We start from the raw sequence: 9,692 nt of genomic DNA, 5'->3' as shown, positions 1-9,692 counted from the left end.
CAACTGGGGATGTGAATCTGAATACGACAGAGTAACAGTCAGCTGGGGGATGTGAATCTGAATGCCACAGAGTAAAAGTTGGCTGGGGGATATGAATCTGAATGCCACAGAATAACAATCAGCTGGGGGTTGTGAATCTGAATGACACAGAGTAACAGCTCGCTGAGGATGTGAATCTGAATGCCACAAATTAACAGTCAGCTCGGGGATGTGAATCTGAATTCCACAGATTAGGGATTATTTTTCGAACAGCCTTGAATCTGCATATTATTCCTTATTAATCATTACTTATTTCTCTATCGTGTCACAGTACGTATTTTAAAGTTTGTAAGTGCATTGTGCATTGTATTTACTATCATTTTATTTCTATCACTTCTTACATTATTGGTTATAACTAGATACAGTTGCTAAGCCATTTTCTACATCTTTATATACTATAAACATTTACATTCTTTTTTTTAAATATGATTTTCGAGTTTGATTACACTGTGGTGGAAAGGGATCTGCTTGAAGTTAAGTTTCTTACCAAGTTAAGAAAGAAATAAATTAAATATATGAAAAAAGAAGATAAATAAATACTATTTTTTCTGTATTAATAGTTTGTATTGTGGAGCCATATAATTAGATGGTATATTGTGTGCCACAGCTGTCAAACTGAATTTTCTTTAAAGTAACAACAGTAAAGCTCAGGCAACTTTATAAAAGACATTTAATACATGAGCACACTCACACACACGCACACGTGTGTGTGTGTGTGTGTGTGTGTGTGTGTGTGTGTGTGTGTGTGTGTGTGTGTGTGTGTGTGTGTGTGTGTGTGTGGGTAAATAAGGTAGAATGCAGTTTTGAGTAGATTAAGTTTTAACGCTAAAAAATGGGGCACTTAACTGACCCTTCAATCTTGTTTGTTAACATACCCTTCCTAACCAAACTGTAAATTGAAAATTTCAATTAAGCTTATTAAATCATGTTTTTCTGTAATATATATACATTCTCATATAATTATATTATGATACTGATGTTTTAAAAAATAGGTCACTGTTGAATCATTTTGCCCCATCAGTCTTTCTGTGATGGATGGTCAGTCATTGAAACTGGCTGGTGAATCAATGTATCAACCACTTAATTAAAAATCATCAATGAAGGTCCTTTGATTTCCTTTTCCGATGACATGGTGGACAGCAGGACCCAGAGGTAAGCTACTCACACAGCTGCTTTGAACATTATAAGGCTGCATTGTCTCTCTTCCTAGTCTTAACCTGAAGCCACAAGAGTTCTGGTACACTGAATTATCTGCAAGCAGATGCATTAATTGGATTTACAGCACTGACATAGTGGCAGCAAGTTAAATCAAAGAGTTAGTGAGTAGTACTGCAGCTTTTTCAAAAATGTCATTTCTATTCTTGGATTGTGGTTACTTAATTAATATTAGAGTACAAAAAGTCCTACTATCTTAGAATGTGGCTGGACTAAACTTAACTAATAGTTATTAAAACCACTCTGCTCTAGGCTATGCTGAAGAAGGTAGCAAACTGTGTTGTGTTTATTTTTTCATTTATCTTTTCTGAAATGTCAGGCTTGAATGGAAGCAGCAGATGTCTGTTGCAGTTTAAAAGTTAAATACAGAAAAGCAAGGAAGGATTCACAGTTACTGGACTCTGTGGGAAATGTATAAAAGCTGTTGTGCAAAAATATTTTCTTTTTCAATGAAATTCACATACAGCATACTAGTAGCATCTCTGAATAATAATAATACATTCTTGCAAATGACATTAAGCAGTATTTTTTATTTATATTTTAATTCATTATATAGCTTTTGATGCTTGATTTCTAAGTTATTGAATTATAAAGCATTGGTGAATGTATTTCTCAGCATGGACATGCTTTTCACGATCTTACAGCACTCATCAGCATTCGTCTAGCTTCTAGCATGACCTGCTCACACGTTACTATAAATAATATCATGCATAAAATTAAATGTGTGCACCTATACTTTGCTGTTGCAGAATTCATCATGGCAGTATCTTACTCTGAAACAGATCCTGAAACCAATCTGAGGGCTTTGTTCTGGCTTAGAATATATATATATTTTTTTCTTTTGTGATATACAAACTATAAAGTTTATAAACTGGTTGTTCACAGATTGCAAAAGTTTAAGTAAGTGTCAGCCCGAGGCATCTGTGAAATGCTCTCTACATGAATTATTTAACAGAAGGATAGGTAGATGTGTAGGGAGGAGAGACTAGCATTCCATCGGTTACATTTAAGTGGAAGTTAATAGCTTTCAGTGTGTGATTATTGGTACATTTCTTATGTGCCCAAGTAACTTCACAGAAACTATATTTCTAAGCATATCTCTTAACCTTTTTGCTTTCAGAGTGTATGATATAATATGTGTTTTAAGTAAATAAAATGTGTGGTATGTAATCATGTTTGGGAATGTGCAAAATTCGGCTTACCTTCATATGTCCGTAAATGACATATGCGAATGCACTGTTGTGTGACTCAAAACTGCGAAAAAGGTAATGTCGAACTTTACCAAAGTTCGAAAATCAAAATCTGGAAAACTAGATTAGATGATTTTCGAACAAAAAATGCGAATACACATCATAATGCAGGGGCAAGTCCCCCCTGCATCCCCCATGTGGGGGGCTGTGCCCCCCACACCCACCCTACTTTAATATACTAACTCCAAGATTGCACTACACTGGGGAAAGGAACCATTTCCCGATCCCCACTATAGTGCAATCTGCACCCAAAATGCCGAATCTGCAATGAGCGAATGCCCATATGCATTTGCTCATTGCACATTTGGACAATTTTTTTTTTCGATTTTGTGGGTATTTGGAAACCTCCTTTCGACAGTCTTGTACTCGCCCATGTGCATCACATACATATGAAGGTAATCCACAACTATGCTACTATTTCTGTTGTGGATTATAAGACATTATAAATTAATATGAATTTATTGTTTAAAGTTTCTTCGCAGAGTGATGAATATTGTATGTAATCTACATACTGAAGGGGAAGCCTAAAGAATACAGTGAGTTGTGTACTAATAATGAGTGATATATTAGAAGGATGTTTTTGAGACTAATCAAGGGGATGTCATGTTTGGAAACCCTTTAGTTCACTGTGTACATTGACTTTAGGTACCATTGCTGCAGTAATGTTCCCAAAATATAGTTGCGAGAAATGTGTAGAACATTTTAGATATTGCATGTTACAAACCTGAAGTTTTCAAATGCTAGTGTATAATCTAAACTCTGTAGCAACAATTTGTAAAGCATTCTCATATGGGTCCAATAGACAAAAAAAGGCACACAGACAAACCAGTTAATAAAAACTACAAGAAAGACTTAGCCAAGTTATAGTTTTCTCTGTGTGATACCTTAAATCTCATGTAATAGAGGCCCATGGGATATATATATATATATATATATATATATATATATATATATATATATATATGTATATATACAACTGACTTATTAGCATTAGGCATATCAATAGGCTATTAGCTCTGAATTTAATAATAAGACATTCTTCTAGCAGCACATGGTTTTACACTGTGACTGTGTTTAATTACAGAAAAAGTAGGGATTTGTTTCAAGAGAAACTGTTTTCATATGTTTCACTGCAGGCTGTATACAGCTGTAAAGAAGCTTAAAATTTTAGATTAATTGAGAAAAGTAAGCTAAGAGACCAGAACTTCATCATGTTTGTGAATTATTACAGCTTGGATAGGAAGTCACTATGAGCAGAAGTCCTATTGATAGCTGTATTTTTTTATAACAGGATAAACAAATATTTTCCAGACCGCTTGTACTGATGCTACAGTGTATGGCTGAGCAGGTATCACAAAAGACAAAAAGGACATGTTGTTTAACAGGATTTGGGGTGGAAAAGTTTCTAATTATACCAATGCTTTTTTAAAGACATGTCTGGAAATGCCTTTGCAAGACAATATGTTACCATAATGAAACAACAGTTTCTCTATCACGTCTTTAAACATGCCTCTTGCCTTTCAGGCAGTATGAAGGAGAGCAGGCTTTCCAGCCTTTTGTTTGGTTAGAGGGACATTATTAGCAATGGTTTTCAAAATGTTTTGTTTCAGTTTTTCCTCACTTCTAAGACACTGAACAGAATTTTAATCAGTCATTTAATGCAGAACACAACAGTTCAAAATTCCACTTACTTTGACTGATATAATATTGTTTTAGTAGCATTCAGTAATTATATAATGTCTAAACCTATAAACTTGACTTTATTAGTGATTTGTTATTTCCATAGAAATGCTTATAAAGACATAAGCAAAAGTTCTATCTGTTTGAGCTTGTGCTAACTCAGGTGGCTATTTTATGTCCCCCCTGGCATTTTTTGGAAAAAGTATAGGGTACATGTAGGAGAAATTCTCCACTGATATGACAGAATCACCACTCTTCAGTCTAAATACCTTTTCAGATCTCACCTGAAAGTAGGCCATAGGCCTACTGAAAATAACATGACCAGCAAAACTAAATAAAATAATAAATAAATCCTTAAGCTGAAATGTAAACAAGAGTGACCACAAGAAATGTAGCATCCCTACTAATAACAATTGCCCATATATTATTTTAATGTATCTTTCAGTGCCAGAGCTACAGCAGTTTAAAAAATACTGCATGTGCGATGTGCTTACTTCATGTTTTGTGTATAATGTGCAACTCTCTTGTTATTTTTATAGGTTTATAAGTTGCTCCAAGGCTAAAGACCACTAGGCCCCTTACAAGCCTAGCTTGCATACCACAAACCCACTCTGAATGTATGCATGTCGTTCCCTTGTGTTGCCTTTGATCTCTCTATGTCCATCTGTTTGTCAGTCTGTCACTCTGTCTGTTATACTATAGAGAGAAGAGTGTAAGCTGCTTTAGTCAGCAACTAAAGCATGCTGATATAATTGTAGTGGTCTGTTTTCACAGCATAACAAATATTAAGAAACAGTGATGCTCAATTATCTATATGTTATAACAAGAACAGTGATTGTTTTGAAGAGAAAATGAAAATAAAACAAGCCCCGGGATTCAAGAAGCTTGGCGCAAGGACGGTTTTAGCCTAGCGCTGAGCGACCTCACTACAGACGGTGCAGCAGCGCCATATGAATATGTATGAGGGCGTGCTGCCGCAACCTCAACATGCACAGGAAACATGTGCAAGTGCAGGAGGAGTGTGCAAGTGCTCAACGGAGACATAAACATGCCCCAACACTTGCAAAACCTACTATGTCTACTAGTAGAGCCCGCCCCTAATAGTAAGCCAATAATTCAGTGTCCGTGGATACCGAAATGTATGCTAAGCATACAAGAGTGTCCACGAACAGTGAAATACACTCGAAGTAGTAAACACACATGCACGTAGTAGAATGATGAGCCCTGTCCCTAGAACTTTCACAATTAGATTCCCTGTCCCTGTGTCCCTATTATACATTCAAATGCTGCAATATCGAAGGTGTAAGCAAGGCGCAGCATGTCTGCGTGTCGCTGCCCTCTGCCGAGCGTAGCTTACACATCATATTCATTCTACTAGAGAAAAACATGCAGAATCAATGTAAGTGTCAATATTGTAGTGTTTAGAGCATCTGCTTATCAAACAGGCATTCACGGTTGGAGCCCAACAATAGCACATATCATTTTCCATGTGGAATGAATGTTGTTTTGCCATAAAACCGACATAAGAGAATCGCATGAGATATTTAACTTAAATATAATTCAAGCAAAGTGACACTGTCATAATGAATAAGGTACTAGTAAGCAGGTGTAAGCACAAATAAGCCGCAGTAAACATATATAGGTACCAGTAAGCAAGTCTGAGTGCACATGCACGGGTCTAAGCAGTGCCCAGCATAGGAAATGTATATAAGTATATAAGTCTATACAGATATATAATATATATATATATATATATATATATATATATATATATATATATATATATATATATATATATCTCCATCTATGAAGAAAGAATGATGTAACAATAAAGCATACAAAAGTAATGAGAAGGGAATCAACAGCAACCCCAGTATTATATAGCGCTGTCAGCGTATGTCATATCAAGCTGGGCAGGAGTGAGCAAAGCACTGCTACTCACACCACAGGCAGGATATTACCAGTGGGAGTAACATTGTTGATATGTTAAGTCTACTTTACACACAGAGGGTAGTCCCTGGTGGGACTACCCAAAAATTATATAGACCATTTGGCCATCCGACCATTACACAAGCAAGGGCAGGTATGTTCAAGGACTAAATGGTGGGAGAGCCTGAGAATACATGGGGTGGGACAACATACGTGTAGGGCCCCTAACGCTCTGGAGAGGGCAATGTGTGGAGGTGTGTCATGGCTGCAATAACAAGTGGACAATGGAAGGTATGCATGTATTTTGAACATGGGTGGGGTGGAGGAACTATGGGTATGAAATTATGGAGCCAAGCATGCCAGGGTTGTATGGCCCGGTTCTAAATGGACCACCCCGTGGAGGTCAGTGAGTTCGTTATAGGTATATATGCATACACACATGTAGACATCAATATGTAGAAGTACATTCTCTGTAATACATGCATTTCATTTGCAGACATAAAATAATATGAATGTGCACTTACAAACCTGGACAGTAGATAGAATAATAGGTTGTGCAGAAGAGGGACGGGACGAAACTGCTAAAATGCAGAAGTGTGTACAATGTCCAGAGTCAGTGCTGTGCTGACAATAATCAAATGTGAGGACTTCCCTACACATGGAATCATTCCTGTGATCTGCCTGCTACGGCAACGCCAATTACTAAACCAATCTATTTGTAAAAGAAATACGCCGAACACATACATAATTAGGCTGTCATGTATAACGTATGCATTACCACATAGTCATACATATTAATTAATTGGAGTGTCATGTTAACGGGAGTAAGGATGTAATGAAGTATAAAGTCTAATCTTGACATAAACACTGGTGTGTCCCATGTGGGACAACCCAAAAATTGCGAATAGTATACTTTTGGTCGCTCACGTCACCACTGTTTGTGGACTAAACATTTGGGAGTTCTGAGGATACATGGAGTGAGTCAACTGATGGGATGGGTCAATAGGAGTAGGGAGTGGCTAATGTGCAGTGGTGTGGATACACTGCAAATCTGACTGGAGAATGGATGACAGCAGTGTTAGGGAGGGGTTAGGGTGTGTGTTTGAGGAACCAGGAGCCATGGGTATATGGGTATATATGCAAATGAAGCAGCACAGCAATAGTGCATTGGTTAGAGCAACCCCCTAACGAACAGACATTCCCATACCGAATCCCACAGTATCACATATCAATTACCATCGGTAATCCGTACATGAACATATTGCGACATCTGTCCACTGTATAACCTACAAAATATCAATTAAAAGATAACTGGAGTGAAGTGTCAGTGTTATAATGAATAAGGCACTAGTAAGCAGGTCAAGCATATATAAATACCAGTACGCATGTGTAAGAGCATTTGCGTGGGGTATGTATTGCTTTACAGACACACAAACATATAAATATATAAATATACATATATGTATAGACATATAAATATATATATATATATATATATATATATATATATATATATATATATATACATATATATATATATATATATATATATATATATATATACATATATATATATATATATATATATATATATATATATATATAGATATATACATATACACACATATATATATATATATATATATATATATATATATATATATGTGTGTGTGTGTGTGTGTGTGTCTGAGTAGATATACACAGATATACAGCTATGATAGGAAACAGCACACAAGAATGACATATGTTCACAGGCGATGCCAATGGAAGTGAGGAGCCCAAGCAAGAAACATGAAACATGTAGCATGCCCTTACACCCACCCCCAGCCGGACACAGGAAACATACACACAAACAATGTCAAAAGTCCACTGCTCCCCAGACCACAGGCAGGATACTACCGGTGGGGGTACACAGTGCACCCATGAATTCTAATCTTGGAACACAGACTGGAGCGTCCCTTGTGGGGCACCCCAAAAATTGCCAAGACCAAAAGAAGGCCGCTGTGTATACAGACTCGGAATACAAGGGTGGGAAACCCTGATGACCCATGGGATGAGACAATTATATGAAATGGGTTCCATGAAGTGGAGGGTGGGCAGCGTGTAGTGGTGTGTCCAGAACAGACCAGGACCCAGAGTAAGGATGGGTGCTGTTGAGCAGGCGAGGGTGGGGGAACTATGGGTAGGTACTTATGGGTCTAGATGTGCAGATGTTGGCTGATGTGGGCCTATATGGACAGCCCTAGGGATGCAAGCGAATGTGTTCATTGGGCAGAGGCATAGCCCAATGAGAAGCCACACCCACTACGAGTCCCACTGCAGCAAAGTGTAATCTATATGGCAAGGAACAGAATAACCAGATGTAGACGTATATATGTAGAGGTATGTGTGTGTATATCTACCCATAGCGACATAGAGATAAGCCTCTCCCTCTCTGTAGTACAAATGTATACATACAGAGACAGAATATAGATACATACCCACATATAAATATATACATATGCAGACACCCATAGACCCATATACTGTGATGTATATATATATATATATATATATATATATATATTGATAGACAGCAAAATATAAATATACATATATGCATACATATACAAATATATCTCTATATAGTAATGTATATATATATATATATATATATATATATATATATATATATATATGTGTGACTGTAAATATACCGATGCATATAGCTAGAATATGATAAAGCAGTTATGAGTAACATGTTCACAGGCCGTGCATATGGGGGTGAGGGGTTCAATAAACAAATGTGTAACATGTAGCATAAACCCCCCCACCCCCCAGCTAGGCCGGTGAGACATACAGACACACAATAAAGGTAAACACACCACTGCTTCTCAGACCACTGGCAGGATACTACCAGTGGGAGAGACCTGCCAGGTCTAATCCTGAAACATAGACAGCGACACAAAAATTAATGATCGGAGGCAGTCCCGGTAATGACTTATCAAACCAGCCTGTAGATGTACACGGACCAGTAGGTTGTGCAAGCCTGATAACCCATGGGTCGGCACAACGCACGACATGTGTCACAACAATGGGAGAGTGGGCAGTGTGTAGTGGTGTGTTTATACCCCACCTGCACCCACAGTAATGATGAGTGCTATAGAGGAGTGGCAGGTGGGGGAACTATGGGTATGCAATTACGGGCCTAGGCGTGCAGGTGTTGGCTGGCAAAGTTGAATTAGGACCACCTCGGGGATGTAAGTAATATTCTGAAATGGGCATAGCTGACGCCCATACCTATCAACCCCTAAGAGCACATCCACTGGACAGGACATAAACCACTGGGGGAACAAATAGGGACCGTACCTCTGAACTGTCCCTGATTTCCAGGGACGTCCTGGATTTCGACTCGGTTTCTAACTCTGGCCCACGTAATCCATCCTAAAACTAGTGGCATATGGAGGAAAGGTGGTGGATTACACGTAATGAATAACGACAACAATTAAGAGTTATAAACATCATTTACCTCAGACAATGTGTATGAATTCATATGCACTGAGTCTGTCAGTGTGTCAGGTTAATAGCACCAATAAGTCT

The 9,692-nt window shown here is 37.7% G+C and overlaps 1 protein-coding gene across 1 annotated transcript in view; it reads left to right on the top strand.

Moving 5' to 3' along the window:
- The first annotated feature begins 1,253 nt into the window (after positions 1 to 1,253).
- Positions 1,254 to 9,692, top strand: part of LOC122815087 (hyaluronidase-like) — a 25,021-nt gene continuing 16,582 nt past the window's right edge. The window contains exon 1 of the mRNA XM_044087329.1: positions 1,254 to 1,358. The gene's annotated coding sequence lies outside the window, so the exon portion shown is untranslated. The remainder of the gene's footprint in view (positions 1,359 to 9,692) is intronic.

Source organism: Protopterus annectens, chromosome 11.part0 (genome assembly GCF_019279795.1).
Source record: "Protopterus annectens isolate FY-2018-M chromosome 11.part0, PAN1.0, whole genome shotgun sequence".
In the NCBI taxonomy this organism is placed as follows: Eukaryota; Metazoa; Chordata; order Ceratodontiformes; family Protopteridae; genus Protopterus; species Protopterus annectens.
Note: the sequence above shows the minus strand (reverse complement) of the source record. Positions and strands in the feature narration are given on the sequence as shown.